The sequence below is a fragment of the Schistocerca gregaria genome, chromosome 3 (assembly GCF_023897955.1).
Source record: "Schistocerca gregaria isolate iqSchGreg1 chromosome 3, iqSchGreg1.2, whole genome shotgun sequence".
In the NCBI taxonomy this organism is placed as follows: Eukaryota; Metazoa; Arthropoda; class Insecta; order Orthoptera; family Acrididae; genus Schistocerca; species Schistocerca gregaria.
The window spans coordinates 762001413-762022773 of NC_064922.1; the positions used below are offsets into that span (position 1 = coordinate 762001413).

General features: G+C 43.9%; 1 protein-coding gene across 1 annotated transcript in view; it reads left to right on the forward strand.

Moving 5' to 3' along the window:
- Nucleotides 1–21361, forward strand: part of LOC126354968 (alpha-2 adrenergic receptor-like) — a 941700-nt gene that overhangs the window by 646021 nt on the left and 274318 nt on the right. The window lies entirely within an intron of this gene.

A 21361-nucleotide genomic window follows, 5' to 3' on the forward strand; every position in this document is an offset into this window, starting at 1 on the left:
ACACACTAGTTTCATGAGCTTTATCTCACCATTGTGCCAGATAATAAGTCTCCCAGTTGAGAGATGATCATGTGGCCACAAGCACTTAGAATATGATGAACTGATGTATGATAGACCCTGTAGTTCTACTGTGCGTCCTCCGTCTCATATATTCAGAAATGGTCTACTAGCATCGTCAGAAGATGTATGATTTTCTCTTCTAGTACACAATACAAATATAAGATTCGGAAACAATACTACTGTTCGTACTGAAAAGGCAGGTAAAGCTGTATTACAAAATGACAGACTACTCATGACACAAAATATTCCTTAAATTCTACTTTCGAAAGCACGGCACGAACTATGCAACAAAAAAGTATAGAAGCTAAAATCTTAATATTTAGGGACACGGGTGGAGGACAGCCTTACTTAAACATCATAGAATTAATGAAACACCTAAACGTTACTACACTTGCAGTACCCACAATCACACGTTTATCTGGTTAAAAAATGAACAAAGTAATCTATTCTGACTATTTCAATACACTGTGTGTCTTGGATTCATTTTATGAGACAACTGAGCATACTCGAAAAATATTGTCAGGATACAGATGGGTGTTTCGATAATTATAAGTTATAGGTCCTCATACGAAGATCTCTACAAAACACTTCCTATTTTGACAATTGCTTCACGATTCATGTAGTCGTTAATATCTTTAACTGCTATGAATATTGCTCTTTTTTTCAAGAAATAATGCATTAATAGTAAACAGCTGCTGACTGAACGGTGTCAGTCATCAACTTTTAACTTCGGCGTAACGCCTTAGTTTTAGTATCTTTGTCTTTTAGTATCTTTGTCCTACTGGATTTATCATTAAACACGTAAAGTTCATTTACCTACATATTCTTTATTGATGTTGTTATTTTTTAAAAAAGATTTTAACAATCAGTTGATGGCACTTACACTAATCAATAATATTTTTTCTATAGTCTGGAGATGTTTCGTGTGTAGCTGAAACTAGTAATCAAAATACGAAAAAGAACTACAATCTTAATTTCGAGGATTATCTATCCTTCCTATAAAGAATAATAAAAAACATACATTCCATGTCAATTTGCACAGTTACGTCGAGATAAGTAGTCGAAGTCATTGTATCAAGGAGTACACTACTAATGTCGGCCACCATGGCCGAGCGTTTCTAGGCGCTTCAATCCAGTACGGCGCGACTGCTATGGTCGCAGGTTCGAATCCTGCCCCGGGCATGGATGTGTGTGATGTCCTCAGGTTAGTTAGGGTTAAATAGTTCTAAGTTCTATGGGACCGATGACCTGAGATGTTAAGTCCCATAGTGCTCAGAGCCATTGGAACCATTTTGAACACTACTAATGAAATATTAGAACATTACGGGATTGTTGTTCATTTTCATTTGCATTAACTTAAATTTTTCTGCATTCAAAGACACACCAACTAGAGATTTTATATAAGTTGTACCCTCCTACAGTCACTCAACTTCGATATCTTGCCGTAGAATACAACGTCATCGGCTAATAGCCGCAAATCATGGGGGCACTCCTGACTATATCTTCGTCTCCGATGATCACTCGCCATCGACGACAACGTACTGTTTTCGATTGCTTAAAACGTCGTAGAGCCACTCACATATCTGGGAACTTGGACCGTATGCTAGGACTTTCGTCTACAGTCTGGAGTAGAGCACCGTGGCAGTCGCTTTCAGGAAATCTAGGAGTATTCACTCTGCCTGTTGCCCTCCATGTTTCAAATGGTTCAAATGGCTCTGAGCACTATGGGACTTAACTACTGAGGTCATCAGTCCCCTAGAACTTAGGACTACTTAAACCTAACTAACCTAAGGACATCGCACACATCCATGCCCGAGGCAGGATTTGAACCTGCGACCGTAGCGGTCGCGTGGTTCCAGACCGTAGCGCCTAGAACCGCTCGGCCACTCCGGCCCGCCATACATGTTTCGCAGGATATCAGAAAGAAAGGGACAAGCGGTTTTCCGCACGAGTGATGCTTAATAGATCCTTTTTTTTTTTTGGTGAACAGAGCTTTTCCGGACTCGTGGAAATCCCTTACATTCGAACTGAGAATTTGTCCAAGAATTCAACAGAAAGCCGATATTTAGACCCAGTGTATGCTTGACGCCTTCGGAGGTGGCCTGTTTTGTGTCAGAGTTTTCGTAAGACGGCAGCAGACAAGTGAAGGACCAAAATAGCTAATGTCGAGCTCATGACCTGTGTAAAAGTTCTTTTTTCGGGTATATTGTCGCCTGTCAGCAATTCCAGATGTTCACGTACCTGCCCTAAATGTGCTGAGTTTGTTGGTTACCACTGAGAAACAAGAAACGCGCAGTTCGCATTTGTCTGTCACGAAGTGACCTTAATGCCACAGTGGAGGTAATTCGCGTGAGTGCTTTCGTGTCGCACCTTGCGCCGCTGGGCTGGGCTTGCAGACACAGTGCGCTGCGGCCCCCGGCTCACACAGCGCATTTCCGAGGCGGCGGCCGACAGCTATTGCGGCGGCGGCTCGCGCTCACCAGACAAGTATGGCGGAGTTGGTCGCTCTTGGAGCGCCGAGTGGCCCAAAACTGCCAATAACTCGGCTGAATAATGAGCCGGCGGCAGCACAGCGCCGAGCCACGCCGCGGGCCCGTATCGGAATCACATTAGCTAATGCGCGCTTCCGTCGCCATTCATATTGCTCTGCCGCTGCCGGGTTCCACAGCACGCGCAAGCGCTCGAATCGGCGACAGTCCATTATTTTAAAAATTTTTACATCCAATGTTTTCCTTGCGAAAGCTTTTTTTCGGTCACAGTACAGCGGCACTGTGTAGCCTCTTTAATAACACAAAACTGTGTGTGGAACAGACGTTCGAATATGAAAGGTTAGCTGCCGCGCAAGGTTCCTTTAATATACCGTGACATTCCACAACGTAATAACGGCGCAGCTCGTGCAACTGGCACACTTAATTACGCGAAGATCGGATGGTGAAACACCGCTTCTTTATTGCATTTATCTGGGTATTGCAAGAGCATAGCTGAAAATTCATTAGCGTTGAAGTCCGGGATGAACGTCCAGTCAACCATCCGCTTGGTTGAGGCTGTTGTGAGGTAGTGGTTTCATACCGAATAAATACTATTGTGCTGCAGTAGTGACCTCACGCTCACCGAAATGTCACATCGTGACACAAGAACAAAAGAGTAACAGCTGTTGAAACTTCCTTGCAGATTAAAACTGTGTGCCGGACCGAGACTCGAACTCAGGACCTTTGCCTTTCACGGACAAGTGCTCTACCAACTGAGTTACCCGAGCACGACTCATGCCTCGTCTCCTATGTTCCCAACTTTACCGAAGCTCTCCTGCGAACCGTGCAGAATAACCACTCCTGAATGAAAGGATATTGCGGAGATATGGCTTAGCCACCACCTTGGGGATTTTACTAGAATGATATTTTCACTCTGCAGGGGAGTGTGCGCTGATACGAAACTTCATGGCAGATTGAAACTCTGTGCCAGACCGAGACTCGACTTGGGTCCCGAGTTCGAGTCTCGGTTCGGCACACAGTTTCAATCTGCCAGGAAGTTTCATATCAGCGCACACTCCGCTGCAGAGTGAAAATCTCACTCTAGTAACAGCTGTTGTTGCTGCTGTTGCTGCTGATGATTTACGCCAAGGATTCTGAACAAATGATCTTTTGCATATTCCTAGATGAGAACGGTTTAAGGCTGACTTCACGGAACCAGAAAAAAAAACCTGCTGCAGCGTGTGTTTGTTCATAGGCAACCTAAGTCGGTCGAGCGTTCATCCTCAAATGACGGAAAACTTACAATTTACAGCAAAATTCCTTGGTGACAAGCACATAATTACTTACGGATATCAGAGAGTCGACGCACACAGAAACCCTGCGCAGCGAGAGTAGCACGTAGTCAGAAGAGAGTACTTGTTGTTGGTTTGGTTGATTTCGGGGAAAGGGACCAAACAGCGAGGTCAACGGTCCCTTCGGTTTAGGGAAGGAAGTCGGCCGTGCCCTTTCGAAGGAACCATCCCGGCATTCGCGTGCAGCGATTTTAGGCAAATCACTGAAAACCTAAATCAGGATGGCCCGACTCAGGTTTGAACCATCGTCCTCCCGAATGCAAGTCCAGCGTGCTGGCCACTGCGCCACCTCTCTCGGTGTTCCTGGTTTCCAGCAGACACAGTTCTACTGCGGTACAGTTAACACATGCATGTCTGCGAGGTACTGAAACAGTACAGCAACTGGAAACATACTCCAAAGTTGAAATAAACGGTACAGTTGAAATTTCTTACTGTGAGTCTGCTGCAGTAACTGAGTCGGTGAAACGTCTTCGTTTGTACTGAAACTCTGAATGCAATAAGTCTCGTTACTTATTTTCATCATTTCAACACTGACCTACAAAATTTTCCTTGACAAAGACAACTGAAGCCTTTTCATTTATTACCCACAATAAAGTGCAACGCAATCTGACTGCTCTAAAATGAAAACATGACTTTAAGTAATTAACCCAAAAGAATGGTCCTGAATTACAAGCAACGCTAATAATAACCTACTCTTTTTCGTAAGTCACTTACCTCACAGAAAATCTTAACAACACGAACTACAGCAATTACAGCAAGCAGAAACGTGACAAGGTTCTAGCTGCTATAGGCTCTAACTACTAGGAGGCACATGGTTAGCTAAAGAAAGATTTTGTTGCAAAGATAGCAGTGTATTTAGGAGAGTTTACCTTATTCATGTAACCTCCAGTTACAAAAATTGTATAGTCGTCAAATATTACAACTACCCAAACATTACCAGCTACCTCCATTATCATTTTTCAATGCATGCCCTACGAAAACTGTGTCCCCACGAAAGACACATGTCGAAGCCGTCCGCTCACTAACTGCCCGCTCACTAAGTTCTAACTGCTAGTCCGTCAAACCACAGAGTCTGTTACCGAGGGCGCAGAGCGCTGTCAGGGATATTAATTACAGTTTATAGCGCTGCCAACATATAAACAGGCTACTTACAGAGTACTTTACTCGTTACAAAACATTTAAATTTCACGTTCGTTATTTACCAGTTGATACAAAGTCACGTCCAGCCATTGTCAAATGGTACCAACAAGATGACCAAGGTAACACAGAAAAGTGCTGATCGGGTAGGAAGTAAGATTTCGAACGAGCAAGCTGTACAACGCCTCAAAGTCCTGTCTCTCCTTCTTGTCACTGTTATCTACAAATATCTTTCCTAGCTGATTCTGTGTAGGACCTCACTTGTTGTGTTACCAATATACTTACTATTTAAAATCCGTAGAACGCACATCACGTACTCTTCGATTCTCATGTTTCCAATTTCCTCACTACCACAAAATGTTCTGCTCAAGACGCACATTCCTAAAAACTTCTATTCTCATATACAATGTTTGATATTAGCAGCAATATTTGGGCCAGGAATGCCCTCTTCACCTGTTCCTGTGTACTTCTGTGGCGTATTATTTCGCTTCCATGGTAGTAGAATTCTTCCTATGCTACGTGACATCAGTTCTGAAGTTTTACACAAATGAAATGTTTGCTTGTTGAGTCGTGGTAAAAATTGCTGCTTCTATTCTCATATACAATGTTTGATATTAGCAGCAATATTTGGGCCAGGAATGCCCTCTTCACCTGTTCCTGTGTACTTCTGTGGCGTATTATTTCGCTTCCATGGTAGTAGAATTCTTCCTATGCTACGTGACATCAGTTCTGAAGTTTTACACAAATGAAATGTTTGCTTGTTGAGTCGTGGTAAAAATTGCTGTTTTCAAGAGCGCGCCGCAGCGCGCAGTGTGACGCAGTCGCCCTCAGTTTATAGCGGTGGCGCCGTTGTGGCAATCGCAGCTTTGATGTCTCCCTCTGGTGGGAAAGGTTGCCTGTTCACGTGCATTTAAGGGGCAGTATGAGCTCGACAGTTCGTCAATCTGGGTGAGTCTGGAGTCAGTTTCTCACCCCAGCTTGCTAGTCTGTCCGAATTAGTGGCGCAGTGAGAGAAGTCAACGAGTGGTCGCCCGGCTGGGGCTTAGTTCCTGCATGTGGGTCTGCGCGTTAGGCCGCCAGTCTGCTCGAGTTGCTCAGGCAACGGATATTGGCGGTTGAATCGATCGGTTGGTCAGTCGAGCACTGAGACACAAGATGACTTGTCCGCCTTGAGTGTCGGTGCATGTGAGGTCGCCACATGAGTCCAGTGGGCCGCGCCGTATAGCGAGGGGTAGTGGCTTCGCGACCGACACGAGAGCAACAGAAGTCAACCCACAACATCGGTCTGGCCGGTGCGAGCTGCGACGCCGTGAGACGGGAGATAGGGGCGCCTTCCTGTGTCCGTTAGAGCGGCTGGCAGCGGACGGTTCTGGAGAGCGATTTGGGGTTGCTGCACCAGGTCGTCTCGAGAAATTGCGGTTTGTTAGAAGTTAAGTGACTGATATGTTGTTTTATTTACTTGTTAAATTCTACTTGTTTTCTTGGTGAGGTCACCTGCCCATTTGTTTTAGGGTCGTCCCACCATTCTTCTCCGTTTGCCCATCCGCGGGAAGTTGGTTATTTATGAATTGGGTGGTCCGTTGTTCCCCTCTAGAGTAGGGACGGGTTAGAGCAATCTGCGGTTCGGGTTGTTCGGTAATCTCCCTATCAATCGGCCTTACGTTAATAGCTGCCTCTGTCATGTTTGTCGGATTCGGTGTGCTAACGAATTTATTCCTTGAAGAGTAACGGCCTAATTCCTGAAATATTTTTTTATCTTGCCTATCATCTTGAGACGCTTGAGAGGCGGTATATATGTACTGTAGAGCATGTTTGGCCAACCTTGTATAATTTTATGTATGTTTGCATTCCATGGGCTTTTATTTAAATGGTCATTTTAGTATATAAAGTTGCCACCCTTCCACCGTAAGACTATTCTTAGAAGCTAAAATCAAGTTGGATCTTCGGTGGCAAGTTAATCTTTTACTTTTAGTGTTTTGTACCATTTCCATCCCTCCTATGGGGTGCATAGTTCGTGTGCTTGTGTGAATTGTTAAAGCTTTTACTTTAAGGTAATCTGGTGTGTTGCAGATTTGCACCTGTGTAGTCTTTCAGAGGTTGTTGTGAGCGGTCGTGACTACGGCCGTGTCAAAAGGGAGCGGCATGGTTCTCAGACCAAAAGCTCATACACTCAAAAATTTGTTTCTTTCTGCCTCTGAATGAATTGTAACTTGATATTTAGAGGGTGCTTTCTGCTTATAATTTTAAATCAGTTTCTTAAAAAAAAGCTTTTAGGAATGAAATTCACATTTGTTAAAAGCAATTTCATTTTGATTTTATCAATTACTCCATGCCAACTACCTCCACACTCACATAGTATGCTTAAATGTGTTAATGTTCTTTATGAATCGCTAGTAAATAAAGTAAATTCTTAAGAATATTCAATAAAATTAAATCACCGTTCACAAATCATCAATGATTCTACAGGGTGACTTTATGAAAAAAAAAAACGTATATCAGTTTCAAACTAGGGCTTGCCCACGCTTAATTCAACTGTAAACGTGACTACAGATATTCGGATTTAGGTTATGGCGTGTTCGATAAGCCTGCCGTCATTAGTGATGATGGGTCGCAGACGAAGAGCGATATTCTGCATGACCCGCAGAAGTGTCGGAACATCGACGCCGAGCTGACCTCCTGAATGACTGTTTCCAGCTCAGCAGTGGATATGGGGCTATTGCTGTACAGCTTTTCTTTAAATATAGCCCTACAAAAAGGAGTCGCATGTGTGCAGATCCGGAGAATATGGCAGGCAATCGAGACCCATGCCAGTGTCCTCTAGGTGCCCTAAAGACAAAATGAGGCCCCAGAGTGCTCCTACCGGGGATCATACATTCTGCTGCTTCACCTAGATCACGCTCCGTCTTGCATGAACGAGATCTTGTCGAAATAAGGGTCACTTTGGATAATGGAATGAAATCATCTTCCAAAACCTTCATGTAGCGTTCGGTAGTCACCGTGCCATCGACGAATATCGCACCGATTATTCTGTGAGTCGACTTGGCGCACCACACAGTGACCCGTTGTGGGTGAAGAGACTTCTGGATCGCGAAATGCATATTTTCAGTCCCTCCAATTCGCCAATTTTGCTTATTGACGCACTCATCCAAATGAAAGTGGGCTTTATCGCTGAACCAAACCATTAAGCGCATACGAATTCCCGTCATGCTCCGAGGCCAACCGTGCAGTTTGATCGTCCTATCGCAAACCGTTCCGAAGTTATGATCTTATTTCACGTAGTTCAATAACGTCACACTGTATATTTCTTCAGTTTTTTTTTCTCCGTCTACATTGTATGGCATCTAAACCATTCTGTTCAGTAGGTAATGCTTCTCCCGTTTCGGAGGATACCAAAAAAATTTCACGCAAGCTTGTTATCGATATCCTTTCAACCCGAATTTTAACCCACTCTTCCTTTTACTTCCGTCTCCCCTTCTTCGACGTACAGATAAGGTAGAAATACTGCATCTCTGTGTTACACCCTCCATTACCCAAGCTCTTCAGTCTTACTCTTCTATTTTTGTTGTTACACCTTGGAACCAGTAAACATTGTATATTACCCATATTTTCTTATAAATAGAGTAGTCCATTATTTGTGTGGTACCATACGAAGCCATGCATGTCCGAAGGAACAGGGCATCAAAACGAATAACAGGCTAATACAGACACGGCACTACAGCATTTCATGCCATGGAAATACAGTATGACGAGAGAAAACTTTTTAATAATTACAAGAATATAGTGCGAGTACCTGGCAATGTAGAAAAACAAAGATTAATGGAAATTTGGGCCAGTCCTGAAAGCGTGCACGGAAGGCCAAAGCAGTTAAGGCGACAACTCGCGACAAGTGGGAAACCCGGATTCCAGCTCCATCCGGCCCAAAATTGCGTTTGTCCTGAAACGAATTTCTACAGCTGATGCTGAACCATACCCGCAGATTGCGAGCTTATTGTTTCCTTATAAACGACTATTATTCATTTATTTACTTTTCTTTTTCTTTGCGAACGTCCCGTACCACTTACATTGTCGAGAGCTATTTCTAGGTCAACAAAATGCATTAGTGAGTAATTATTTCTCAAACCTTAGAATTGCCTCTCTAATTGCTTTACTTCTCCATTTACGAAGTATGGTGATATTGCGGCGCGGGGTAGCCGTTCGGTCAGGGGCGCCTTTTCACCGTTCGCGTGGCTTCCCCACCCCCCCCCCCCCCCCTCCCCCCGTTCAAAGTTAGTCCTCCCTTGGGCATTGGTCTGTATGTTGTCCTTAGCGTAAGTTAGTTTAATCTACATTAACTAGTGTGTAACCTTAGGGACCGATGACCTCAGCAGTTTGGTCCCATAGCACTTACGACAAATTTCCAAAATTTATGATACTATTTTTATATCGTCTACAGACGACCATAATTGCCAGAACAAATATACACAGTGGCAGTTGTCTTTGCCGATGACCAGATTCGACAGTCGCAAAGTGCCCCCTTCACATCCAGTTAGAAGGTGGCAAGGGTGGTAGTATTAAGAGAGCAACGGGAACTCTACTGTTAAATACAGAAGAGAGAGCGGAGAGGTGGCAATAATACACGCAAAGCCTCTATGAGGGGGAAGATCTGTCTGATGAGACAGAATAAACGGAGTCTATTTAGAAGAGATAGGGGATCCAATATTAGAATAAGAATTTAAAAGAACTTTGGAGGAATTGAGATCAAATAAGGAGGAAGGGATAGATAACATTCCATCAAAACTTCTAAAATCATTGGGGAAAGCGGCAACAAAACGACTGATCACGTTGGTGTGTAGAATGTATGAGTCTGACGACATACGATCTGAATTTTCGGAAAAATACAACCACACAACTCCGAAAACGGAAAGCACTGACAAGTGCTAGAATTATTGCACAATCAGCTTAACAGTTCATGCATCCAAGTTGCTTACGAGGTTAATATACAGAAGAGTGGAAAAGAAAATTGAGGATGCTTTGCAAAGGTAAAGGCACGAGAGAGATAATTCTGGCTGTGCGGTTAATAATGGAAACAAGATCAAAGAAAAAATAGGACACGTTCATAGGATTTGTCGACCTGGAAAAAGCGTTCGACAATGTAAAATGGTGCGAGATGTTCGAAATTCTAAAAAAAAATAGGAGTAAGCTATAGTAGGAAGAGACGCGTCATATAAAATATAACAGCAGCCAAGAGGGAATAATACGAGTGGACGACTAACAACGAAGAGCTCGTATTAAAAGGGGTAGTAAGACAAGGATATAGCCTTTCGCCCGTACTGTTCAATCTGTACATCGGGGAAGCAATGACAGAACTAAAAGAAATGTTCAGGAGTGGAATTAAAATTTAAGGTGAATGGATATCAATGATACGATTCGCAGATGACATTGCTATCCTGAATGAAAATGAAGAACAGTTGCATGATCTGATGAACGGAATGAACAGTCCAATGAGTACGGAGTATGGATTGACAGTAAATCGAAGAAAGACGAAAGTAATGAGAAGTAGTAGAAATGAGAACAGAGAGATACGAAGTGCCTGACGTTAAGGAATTCTGCTACCTAGGTAGTAAAATAATCAAAGACGAACGGAGCAAGGAGGACATCAAAAGCAGACTATCAATGGAAAATAGGGCATTCCTGGCCAAGAGAAGTCTGCTAATATCAAATATCAGCCTTAATTTGAGGAAGAAATTTCTGAGAGTGTACGTCCGGAGTACATTATTGTATGGTAGTGAAACATAGGCTGTGGGAAAACAACAACAGAAGAGAACAGAAGCATTTGAGATGTGGTGCTACAGGCAAATGGTGACAATGAGGTGGACTGGTAAGGGAAAGTCGAGCGGGATTAGCCGGGCTGTCTAAGGCGCTGCAGTCATGGACTGTGCGGCTGCTCCCGGCGGAAGTTTGAGTCCTCCCTCGGGCATGGTAGTGTGTGTTTTCCATTCGGAAAATTTAGGTTAAGTAGTGTGTAAACTTAGGGATTGATGACCTTAGCAGTTAAGTCCCATAAGATTTCACACACATTTGAACATTTTTGATAAGGTTGGGAATGAGGAGGTTCTGCGCAGAATCGGAGGAAAAGGATATATGGAAAACACTGATAGGGAGAAGGGACAGAATGATAGGAAACCTCTTAACACATAAGAGAATGACTTCCATGGTACTATAGAGAGCTATAGAGGGCGAAAACTGTAGAGGAAGACAGAAATAGGAACACATCCAGGAAAAAATTTGGGACGTATGTCGCAAGTGCAACTCTGAGATGAAGAGGTTAGCACAGAAGAGAGAATCGTGGCAGCCCGCATCAAACCCGCCTGATAACAAAAAAGAAAAAGAGATACCAGGTGTCTCCGGAAACAATTCCCATAAATTACAAGTCGCGGTGTCTCCAACCCGCATATATATGCTTTCCTGACAGCGTCACGTGACCGAAATGCCACGAGGCGGGGTCAGTCTAGCGGTGGGGAGAGGTCATAATGTTTCGACTCATTTGTATATTTCTCAGTTGCTGATCAATGCATTTTAAATATCTGCTCTTTTGGTATCTGAGAGAAATTCCTAATCCGACATATTCCTAAGAAAACCACATTCCCTAATGCTTGTTATGCTACGTGATCCTAGCACTTGTCTTCCTTACAAAGTATCATTTCAATCCAATAAGTCTATGTAAAGGAAAATGAAGTACCCTCTCACTAAGAACCACCAGTTTTGTACCATTAGGACCAAGTGAAACTTAGGCAATATTTGGATAGTGTGATGTACATTGACCGCAGGTGATTACGCTGAGCCGGCCTGGGTGGCCGAGCGGTTCTAGGCGCTACAGTCGGGAACCGAGCGACCGTTACGGTCGCAGGTTCGAAACGAGCCTCGGACATGGATATATGTGTGATGTCGTTAGGTTAGATAGGTTTAAGTAGTTCTAAGTTCTAGGGGACTGATGACCTCAGAAGTTGATGACTCAGAAGTCCCATAGTGCTCAGAGCCTTTTGAACCATTTGATTACGCTGACGTTATCTTTGGCGTGGTCGCTGCTAGCTTGAATGTATTTCCTAATCCTGCTAGAGAGCAACTGTATATCCTGATCATTAAGGAAGATCTAGCTATCTAAATATCTTAACCATATTTATTCTTCATTTATTAAGATTTCAGTTGCTTTTATTGTCTTAATTTACTTTATTTCTTAAGTTTTACTATTTTGTTTTGTCTTTATTGTTTTACTACATTTTGTCATAATTATTTCACTGTGTTCTTTTGCGGGAATGAATATCATTACCTGCTATCACCTAGTAATCGCATTGTTTCACGCGCTAATGCCTTCAACCACAGCAACAAGACCAACATCGAATTTTTGACACTGTAAGTTCCAGATTGTATCTTTCGCTCCACCAAGTGGTGGACGCTGTTGCGGAAATTCCTGAATGACTCAAGCTGCAAGCCATACTGGATTTCTGAATTTGGCACTTGCCATTTACGGGAAATTTACTACAGTCGAGCAAAGTGAAACTTGTAATGACAGATATAGACTCTTGTTCTTCTTCTTCTTCATTCTTCTTTACTGTTTTTTAAGAGATGTTTAAACTCTCCAACGTGTCCTGCTCTGAGTATCCTTCTTCGATTTGTATGTCCATCATTGCAGTGCTCTTCCTACTTCTTCCTCTCATTTCTTCCCTTTTCCCCTCTAAAACACTGGGTCTCGGAAAATTTCTACGCAATATTTGCTCTGTCCAAGATATTTTACACTCTCTGCTCGCTTAAAATAAACGTCTTTCCTCCCCTCTGTCAATCTACTGCATCTGGTACTGGCAAATTAAAGCTGTGAAGGCGGAACGCATTGTTTTGTAGACAAAACGTTCACTCGCTAATGACAAATGTTCGGATTATATCTCCGGGACATTATACAGTTTTCGTCTCGGTGAGTGGCAAATTATTTCGATTGGTGCTACTCTACTGAGTAATTCCTCTAATCGTATAATGCCGGCAAGAGCATCCAAATTCAGTGGTTACTAGTTTTTAAAATAAAAACTAATGGCAGACCTTGGGACAGGATATAATGTTCGTCAGTGGGCTTTATATTATTGGTTGGTGTACTATAGATTTAATGTGGATAAATAATGATAGAACTATGTCGCATTAGGAATATATTAGCAAACGCCAGGTAATTTCCTCGACAACGGTTGTGCAATACCACAGTTTTTCCGCTTAGCTGAGTGACTTATTTAAGACGTTCACCAGTTCAAGACGAAATACTTTTCTGGAAAGCTTTTAGGGGCACTGGTGAACTACAGACTGTTGAAAAGTAAAGAAGAACGCATGTCAGAGTTTCTAACATGCCATCATTGTAGATGAAGCACAAACTCACGTTGCAGAAAGATAAGGAAGGAAATCGATCGTGTATTTTTTTAAAGATACCATCGCGCGCTTTCCATTCTTGATTTAGGAAGATAGAGAAATTGAATATGAATCCGCGGTTGAGGATGAAGCTAAATCAGTTCAAGGACTTGAGACGACTCCATTGCCGTACCTTTGCGGAGAGAAAATAACAAGGAACGTAATTCAACGATAACAACTTCTACGTCACCAGAAGCCAACTGCTATCTGTCTCATATCAGTCAGTTCCCATCCCGCGCAAACTGTTCTCCGCCAAACATTTCGCCGCAATGAAACATGCAGTCCCAGCCTCGCCGGATGTTTTCATTACCGCTGCGTAGGATTTCAGATTTTAAAGCAGCGAAATTTCTGTTGTATTTAAATTATTTAATTGGTCCGCCTCGTAATTCCACCTGTGCTTTGAGCCAGACGGACCGCTGTTCTGCCGCCATTAAAATGCTACGAAGGGCCGGAGTAGAATATTAACTGAGACGAACACTGCTGTGCTGCGCTGGAACATGCGTTATTCTGTGTTCGTGGTTGTATCTTCGGAAGGTCCTGAGTTACTAAATGGAAAGTTGCAGCAGAAAAACTGATGACGTTAAAATAATGGAGAGAATGTCTCAACGAAATTACGCTTCTAATTGTTAACGAGAGCGCGTAGTTCAACCTGTTCCCTCGACAATGAGTCAGTCGTCCTGATTGAGACATACGATATTTCACCTGCCGAATTAATCTTTTTTTGACTTGGAGTTTAGGTTATTTCACGACAACAGGAAGTAAGTCGACATTTCACTTTAGGGTTGGATTCTGAGAGTATTTATTAAGCGACAAACGTTCGAATACGTAACGAGTAACAGAAGTGATATGCCAGGGGTTTGCGTACTGAATACCACTCTAGAAGATTTTAATTCTCTGTTTCTGGTGTAAAATTAGGGAATCTCACCAGGACATAAACCAACTAGTGCTTCGAAGTCCCTGCCAAGTATATACCCAAATCTTGTGATGTTTTGAACAGTGTGTTCTCTATTACTAACTTAAGTTATTGGTACTAATGCTCGTAAATGTATAAGGAGACCAAACGGCAAACGACATCAACTCCTTTTCACCTCCAAGGACCGAAGCAATGTATCCTATCCGTGCTGCGTAAAGATTACACTGCCTGTGCAAGAGATGGAAATGTTTGCGCAGCGCGTGTATGAGGCGTAACATGGCAACCAGCCGGATTTGCAAAACCGCCTAATAACCACATGCAGGCTGCCCAGTACTCCGACCTCTCGTTGTTGATCCGCCGAACGATTCGTTCCGGAGCTAGCGCTTCTTCCGGTTCTGAAAATGGGCCATTCAGTGCGTAGAGCTGTGCAGGTGGTGGGTCCATCGCCCTATCACAAATAATTAGAGGTATGGGGCTGATCAGTGTCTCGAAGGACTGTCTGTCTGAAGAGCTTTCTCGCAGACAGTTCACCACGTACAGGCGACCAGCGACGCAGCTGTATGGAGATTCTGTGGTGGGCTTCCACCCGTTCTGACGGAAGCAGTTGGTCAGCATTTCAGAGTTTTAGCGTGTACTCCTTTACACTTGCTGGTTGTACAAGAATAGACTAAAACTGCCGTCAACTACTAGATTTGTTGGAACATCGGACTGCTTTAGAACACACGGTCGTCCCTCCGATTTTGAACTGACACATCCAGAAAAGTATCGGCGAAAAAATGTTCCTGTCGGAGCACCAACAAGGTGAATATAAGCTAGTGTTTTAAAAGACTGACAGAGAAGTTGGGTAACAGCTGCCTCACCAACATTAAAATTTGTCTGAAAAATTTATAGCATTTGAACATATTCGCGCTCTTTTTGACATACAACTCACCTCTCACACCCACATGAGCGGCTAACTGTAACAAGCTCACATTCACTAGGCCATCGCAGTAAGTTGCTCACAACCATTATTTCCCAGTTGCCCATTCTCACTCATTCAGCCCAACTCATTTGCATTATTTCTTTGCGTCTCTTTGTAACTGTCTTCGAGTAACACCCACAGTCTCCTTGTTCTTTCACTGTCTCCACCTTTCTCTCTTTCACTGCTACCATCTCATTCACTCCTTCCCACTGCTTCTACCTCTTCTCACTGTCACTATCTCTTTCTTCCTCTTTGTCATTGTCATAGACTGTGTGTCTCATAATCACTGGCTTTCACCCATTTCTACTTTCTCCTTCTCTTTATTCCCCTCCCACTGGCACTGTCTTCCCTCTTTCTAACCTGTGCCGTCACTGTCAACAAAGTTCCACTGCCACTGTACCCCTGCCACTGCCATTGTCTCCCTCGCTGCTTCTGCACCACAACCACTGTCTATCTTTCATTACTTAATACTTTCCCGTCTTTTTTTCCACTGCTGTTATCTCATTCTCACTCAGCATAAAAAAGTACGAATGTGTTTGCATCCAAAAGTTTTTGGGAAAAAATTTAAAAGTGCTGGGGATTGTGGAATGAGGGAGAAGGTACCCCAGTTTTCTGTCAGTCTTCTAAAACAGGAGCGTATTAGTCTTTTTTTGTACACCATCGTGGACATTTCTCCGCTGGCTCCCTTCTTTTCCCTGATACAGCACGACTTGTCACTTAAATCAAAAAGAAATTATGGGCCAATAAAATTTTGATAAATTACTTATCCGAAACTGAAATACAGCAAAATCAATTTCACACCTCAGGCCGGATTTTACGCGTGCAAAAATGTTGTATGTGCTCTAGTACTACAACAACGTGTTCTCAGAACTCTTCTGATGATAACACAGTCCCTTCGCAGCAAATTTCTCCGTTCATTTTATAATCTAGATTTGCGCCTCAGACCGGATATTGCTTGCGGATTTTACAAGTATAAGTAGGGTAGCTTTTAATGTCTGTATCTCGGAAACTAATAAAGAAACAATTCTAGGTTGTTTGAGACTGGTGTCTTAGGAATATATCGTAAAACTTTCAAACATTTATTGTGGTTAGCCACCTTGGAATACGTGTTTCGGATTTCGTAACCAAACACTATGTTTTTCGGGTTTCTTTAGGGTCCACCTATGAACTAAATGGTCCTTCTATTCTCTGTACAAATTGTCCATATCCCAAAGGCTATCCTAAGGGTTATCCCAAGAACACTTGACCCTGCCCTTGTATCACCAACGGAAAATGAAGTATGAGCCCTAGAAAATTCCAATTCTTATGCGTGGCGTTTTGGAACATGCATACCGAACCGAGCGAGGTGGCGCAGTGGTTAGCACACTGGACTCGCATTCGTCTCCGGCCATCCTGATTTAGGTTTTCCGTGATTTCCCTAAATCGCTTCAGGCAAATGCCGGGATGGTTCATTTGAAAGGGCACGGCCGATTTCCTTCCCCATCCTTCTCTAACCCGAGCTTGCGCTCCGTCTCTAATGACCTCGTTGTCGACGGGACGTTAAACACTAATCTCCTCCTCCTCCATGCATACCGAAAGTGTGGCTAGACTTTGGCGTGGACGGCGAACCAAGCTTGCTAGAGACGAAGAAAGGGGTGAACGTCAGATAAAAGGTCAAAGACAAGTACTTGGCATAATTCCAGCGTACAGCGTTTTGTGGGCAGCAACTCATTGTAGATTGTGATGCACCAAAAGACAGCCAGATTTGCCACTAAAATTTATGTTTATTAAGTCAGCGACCACTTTCGGGCTATGACCCTTCTCAAGCCAATCCGTATTTGCCAAGTAAAATGAAAACCCAAAGTAGCCGTAAATTGAGAATTCGTGTGTTACTGAATACAGTTGGGGTGTACCCACTTTATTTACTGCTGTTTTGGACTGATGTTTTCCTTGGCAAACACTGGTTGCTTTGAGAAAGATCATATACCGAAACTGGTCACGAACTCATTAGTTTCAAGTCTGGCTGTCTCTTTTTTTGCACCGGAAGTACTTAGGTATTTTTGTTGGACGCTGACCCACTGCATCAGTGAAACATTGCAGTTTCCCATACTGGACATTACCACTGTGATCGTCACAAAACTAGCGTACATGCTGGGTAGCTAATTTTTTTCTGTTTTAAGTGGTGATAGTGACAGGGACGCGTTGGAACTAAGCTGGTGCAGAGACGCATGTCGACGATAGATCAGTAGCTGGTGCCATAGACTCAAAAAAAAAAAAAAAAAAAAAAAAAACTCTGCTGCCGGAGCTGGCCGTGGTTGGGCAGTACCACGAGGGCTTGTGGGGACGGGGATGAGGGTGGGGGGACAGCCTAGCTGACGTCACTTCCGGCAGGTCGGCCACAGCAGATTATGCCGGTCGACGCTCCGTCCCCTGGGCCGCTGCGTCGCGACGCCCACTGCCTCCCTCCCGCACCCCGCCCCTTTCACCCCCACGGGAGCCACGGGGCTGCGCTTATCTTTGTTCCGGGCAGCGGCGCGGTGCCGTCCTATCCGCGCATCTGTATTGTGAGGGTGGCCGCTGTTGTCTTGGGCCAGGCCGAGTCGCCAGCGTGAGAGGGGCTACTTGAGTGGCTGGCGCGGCAGCGCGGCAGATGGGCCTGTCGGCGCAACTTGGGCTGTCTAGAGTGCGCCCCCACGCCCACTCAGTGACGCCACCACTCGAAACAGGAGTTCTGGCGCGGAGCAAGCGCTTGACTTCACATACCAGCGGCTCCATCATCTTCAGGGCTCTTTGTACGTTGATGACCGGAGATTTGGCTTCAGGAACATGACAGAACGTGGACTTGACCACTTCAAGCGGGGCAGTGCGACTCACCACACGTTCAGAAGTGCTACAGAGTGGCTCCAGGAACACTCCTCTGTGTTTATACACTTCCGCCGGGTAGCAAACTCTCCAGCCATGAACATTATTGAGAATATCTGGAATATCTTTCAATGCACTGTACTCTTATTCATTGATGGACAGCCCAGTAGGATTCATGATGTCAGCTCCCTCCAGCACTACTTCAGACACTAGTCGAGTTGACGCCACTTCGTACTGCGACACTTCTGCGAGCTCGTGGATGCTCTACTCGATATTAGGCATTTATATCAGTCTCTTTGGCTCTTCAGCGCATTTTAGCCACATTCGCTTGGCACTGACACATCTTCATTCCCATGGCTACTCCATTACTCCTGTCTTGTCAGTGCAGAGCTACAACGTCCGTTTTGACTACAGAATTTGTCGGGGCAATGTACTGAATATCTTATGTGTGATATGTAGCGATATTACACTGTTCAGTCACATTAACGTGACTTCCTGTCAACAGTTTGAATAACCACCTTTTGCTGCGCCGGTCGCTGCCAGACATGCAGGAATAAAGTCGATGAGGTTCTCTAACGTACCGACAGGGATTTGCAGCCATGCCACCTTCATTGACGTGGCCAGTTGCGTTAGGTTTCTAGGTTGAGGTTCCTTGAACCCAACAACCCGGTCGTGGTAGTCCCAGAGATTCTCGATTGGATTTCAACCGGGAATTTGGTGGCCAAGGAAGCATGGTAAACCTATCCCTCCGCTCTTTGAACGAGGCACGTGCACCGTGAGCTGTGTGACATGTTGCACTGCCCTGCTGGTAGGCGGTATCGTGTCGAGGAAAGCCAAACTGTATGTAGAAGTGGACATGGTCCACAAGGATAGACGCACACTCGGTTTATCCATTGTGTCCCTCCACCCCCCCCCCCTTCCTCCCCGGTCAATCATGAGATCACCCAGAGAATGTCCTCAGTGAACAGCAGTCAGAATGGGTGCACGAACCGGACTCCTTCTGCAGCACTGTTAGCTAAACGGTCGTTGAACAGACACTGTTGGTAACCCGTTGTTTCATCTGTGCTGTCAATTGCTCAACAGCTGCATCTCGTGTAGCCGTACACATCTCCGCAGTCGACATTCACTCCTATCATCTGTGGTCCGTGGTGCACTAAGGTTGCATCGGCGCCGGTCTTGGATAGAGCCATTTTGCCACGCTTGGTATATTTTAAGCATGGCATCAAACAGTTTACAGACTTAGCCGTTTCGGAAATGCGTCCACTCTCGGCTCGAAAGCCAATGATCATACGATTAGAACGTCTGATAAATCGCTCCTGTTCCGCATAATAACGACTTGACTGTTTCCCACGTCCTTCCCATACGTTTTGTATACTAACCATTGCGAGCGCCTTCATCTGCAGTCTGTGAGTGTTTATTTCACCTTACCATCTATCATAATCTGTGGTCACATTCGTTGTGGTTGGCAGGAGAGCCAATCCGTATAACTAAAGGAGGCCGAAATGCACGCGTTTTAGCTCACGCAGGCTGGCGTGAGTCCTGGAACATGACAAGGGAATTAGAATTGAGAAAAACGGACGTAGCTGTTGGAATACTTAACTTTAATCCATTAATGGAGAACGTCGCTCTTTATGGTACATGATTCACAGTATCAATAGTACGGATACTGGCGCCTTGCTAGGTCGTAGCAAATAACGTAGCTGAAGGCTATGCTAACTATCGACTCGGCAAATGAGAGCGTGGAACTCAGTGAACCATCGCTAGCAAAGTCGGCTGTACAACTGAGGCCAGTGCTAGGAAATCTCTCTAGACCTGCCGTGTGGCGGCACTCGGTCTGCCATCACTGATAGTGGCGACACGCGGGTCCGACGTATACTACCGGACCGCGGCCGATTTAAAGGCTGCCACCTAGCAAGTGTGGTGTCTGGCGGTGACACCACAACATTAACGTGACTGGACCATGCAGTAAAATGCCGCCTGCGGTTTACTGTCGTTGAATTAATTTATATCCTGTTTAGCACAGTGTATGCTAAAGTATCCCTATCGTATGTAAAAGACTTAGTCATTAATAATGCATCGTCTGTCTCTTTCCAAAACTATGGTCACTACTTTAATGAGCTATGCAGTATATGTTTCGTAAAAACTGTACAAGAAACATTTAAATGTGTGTGACCAATAAACATTTAATCTGTCGTACGAGGATAAGTAAGTCTCTCCTTAAACAACTACATAGCGGGCACTACAATCATGGCCAAGGAATTTACAGTGATTTTCGGTAGTGAAACGAGTAGAGGTAATCTGTGCTTTCCTCTTTCGTGGAAATTAAAGTAAGCAAATAATTTTTAATTCGGTAACATATATGTCTGAAACACCAAAGCTAACTTACGTTCGTGAATGTCACAGAATGAACTAGAAGCAGTGATTTCATTACTAAGTAATCTGTAAGAAGGAGAAAGTATTTAACTATGTGATTGAAAATTAACACTTCCGTCGATTAGGAGTGACTAATAAGAATGGTATGTTTAATTAAAGGCGTAGGTGAACGAAGTGTCAATTGCAGCGAAATAAGAACACATAAATTATCTTCAAATAGCTGTTTTCTCTGTTCTCCCAACAGTGCTCTGTATGGTTCATTTCTTTTATGTGTTTTCTTTACTAAGAATGGGTTTCATTCATATTGCGAGAGGCCTAATTCTAATCCTCTGCATAAATGTCGTCTGTGAGACATCGGGAAGTTCACACGTGGCTGCAGACGTTTAACAGATGCTGCCTCCTGACGCTGATTCGTAAGCATCAGCAGCTGTAACAGTTTGCGCGGTGTGGTATTTAATACAGGATCGCTGTGGTGACATGCAGACGTATTTTATGGGGCAGAAACGCATGCTATGCTATGCTGTGGTGTAGCAGTACAACTTCATATGGATCATGTCAGTAGAATTATAGACAGTAATTATAATGGAACATGCTTCACGTATTTTGAACAGTTCACATATTAGACTGAAGAGCGTGAATGTTCCACAACTCATCAGTATTCGATGGTATCTGAAGTGAAACAGTTTTCACAATAACATAGAATATTAGGAACAGATTGGAGGCTGTTTTAAAGTTAATAGTTGCTCGAAACAAAAACCATCGGTAAATGTATCTGTTATAAATTTCCCGAGCCACTTAACATTATGTTGGACAGTAGATGATGTTAGAGGAGTGC